Here is a 3,002-nt window from a genome sequence, read left to right as displayed (position 1 = left end):
CAAGTTTACATGGCATCAAAATAACATCAGGAAAAAGACCATGTGTACAGTTGTAATTCATTCCCATCCTGGCATGGGACCTAAACATGCACCAAAGGACACATGTATAAATTTTCTAGCCATTTTGGTGTACTGGAGCATGTATTTCAAGTTCAGATTTGAATTATGGACATTAAATGCCTAGGAAACTCAATTAGTGTATAAAAAGGCCAAACGAACCCTGAATAAGTTTAAATTTCAGCACGGATATCATGTCGTTCCATGTTGCCTGTAGAAGAAAATATAATGCGAAAAAAGGCAGTGATTACGTTTCGCTCACAAGGGGGACACGTTTCCCTATTGGAACCACGAGGCTTCTTTGAGAGAAGCTCCGGTTTGTAAGACGATTGTAATAAAACTTGTGCCAAAATGGACGAAAAAATTCCTCAACATATATGTGCCATGTCGTGACACCATGCCAGGTTTCATGATTTTCGGGTGAGTTTTGGATTTACGGGGATTTAAAAACCGAGATTCTTCTCACAAAATGTTTTCAAATAGCACATGGTTCACTCATGAAAGCCTACCAAACCGTGGCTGATGCCCCCCTCCCCCCTACTGCGTGTGTGATCTGAGTCGTGCGTTCTGATTGGCCAGAACCCAAACCCCACGGATCGTCCGTGTGCACCGTTGGACGCTCCCAGATCCAACGGAAGCCCTCAGCCCTTTTGACAGCACACAGTACATGGGTAAGCACTGTGCGCATGCGTCTTGCTAGCTCATGCTTCCTTCTCTACTACGTTTTCTAAACAGGCTACCGTTTCCCGCCATTCCTCTCATCAGTTTCCCGCCTCTTCTCCCATCGTTTTCTCACTACTAGTGCCAGTGCTCATTGAAGGCTAGCGACGACACACCGGCCATGTAAATATCGCACACAGTTTCTAAAAGCACAAATGTGTGTGATAGGCGGGAGTAGGTCCCATAGGGTGACCAGCGTGAAAAGTCTTAATGGCATGGAGGCAATTCCTATCAGCAAGGGGCGGCTTCCCATCCGCTATCCTAGTCGAATAGAATGCAGAAGTTAAGTGTGCTCGGGCTGGAGTAGTCCAAGGATGGGTGACCCGGTGGTAAGTTGCATATCTCAAGCTTCATTTAAATGCCATGACACGATCATTATAGAGATATAATATATCTCTATAGTGACCTATCATGGCAATTATATAAACCTTGAGATCCTTGTTTTGCTAATTTGTAGATATGTTTTTATGGGTTATTTTTTTCTCTAAAAATTGAAGATTGATTGACTTGACCTGTCATGGAGATTATATAAACCTACTATATTTTTATGGGTTATTTTTTTCTCTAAAATTTAAAGAATGATTCAATTGACCTATCATGGCGATTATATAAACCTTTTTTAGGTTGCATGTGGGGTATAGGGGGCAGGGTGTTCTTCTCGAGCATGTCTCCCTTGTGCGGCTTATAGACGTGGCACATATCTGTGAACTCCCCGAGGTATATATACTATCATTTACTGACAATTAGGGGGGGCACACAATCTATCCCTTTGACCCAACAACAAGAAGAGTTTGACCACGATGGTTTCCTATGATACTAGTAAGGTACACGTGCATTGCACGCATGAGATTTGGTAAACAAATTATGAATAAATACCACACTTTGGCATCTAAACTTTGAGTCATATAAGCATGATGTAGATGTTCGTTTAATTCTTATAGTTCATCTCATCTAAAACCAATTAGTTTTATAAAAAATATTTTAAGATTCATGGAATTGTGCATTGTAAAGCATAAAGTAAAAAATCAAAAAGTGACAATTCCTTTAGAAAAAAAGTTTGGGCAATTAATATATGGAAGATTCTAGAGAACAAAGGAGAAGTCCTTGTGTTTTGAGGTTTGTGCATTATGCTTAAGTTCAACCATGGAGTCTTCTAGATTGTACATGTGGCAGAATCTGGTGGAATGTACATGATATCCAACGGCCAGTAGTGCTTGGATTTGCCATCTCTGTACCGTCGGATTGGCTTCATCCAACGACCGACTTTCAAAGTTATTCGCGCACTATATAGGGGTATAGATATAAATGTGTCCCATGCTAGACCAAATAAAGTTTTAGCGTATGCGTGGGACGACCCCCCCCCCCACCGCCACCTCGAAGTTGGAAAACTGACATTGTACGTATTGAACCAAGCTTGAAGTCGGTTACAGTGTTCAGTTCGTAATGTAGTTGGTCGCCCATCGAAGTTGTGCATTTGGGATTTAAACACATCACACACCACTGTACCCATACATATTTTTGAGCCGCATGCAGTGTATACGGGGTCTTCTGATTGATCACGTCTCCTTGTGCGGTTTTTTGTGACGACACGCATATCTGTGGGCTCCCCGGGTGTATATATATCATCCCTTTGACCGATAATGAGGGGTATGTGTTGGCCATGAATGGAATCCTCCTAGTTCTTGTTTGGGCCGGTCACCGTCAGATGTCGCTCAACCAAAGCTCGAGCTCATGTGTTGTCAAGATTCCCTCCCACAAAACTCATGAAGAGCTCAGGGGCATATCATGCACACAATAATCATGGCAAAAATGACAAATCTCTAATTGGAGCAGCAGATCTGACAATTATCTCAAATAGCATTCTTCTAACAGCATTTCGGGCATCAAGATGAACTCAAACGAAAATGATGCAGTGAGATGAAATGATGTGCTCTCTGAGACGAACATTTTGATATGCTATATGCCCAAAACGGAGCTACGGATGCAAAGTTATGATGCGATGAACATAGCCAAAATATTAGGGTTTCGGGCAAAAAGTCAACCCGATCCGGATCTGGATCTGGAGGGCACTGTAGCGGTGGCGCATATTCCGAGGTTCGCCGGAGAGGCCGACGCCCGAGTCGTTTATGCCGGCGTCGAGGAGGGAGGAGGAAGGCCGGGGCTCGCCGGGCATGCGGCGACGCGGCCGCGGCGTCGGGCGGCGAGGGCGCGGCGGGGGCGCGGCG

This window comes from Triticum dicoccoides, chromosome 5A (genome assembly GCF_002162155.2).
Source record: "Triticum dicoccoides isolate Atlit2015 ecotype Zavitan chromosome 5A, WEW_v2.0, whole genome shotgun sequence".
Taxonomy (NCBI): Eukaryota; Viridiplantae; Streptophyta; class Magnoliopsida; order Poales; family Poaceae; genus Triticum; species Triticum dicoccoides.
Note: the sequence above shows the minus strand (reverse complement) of the source record.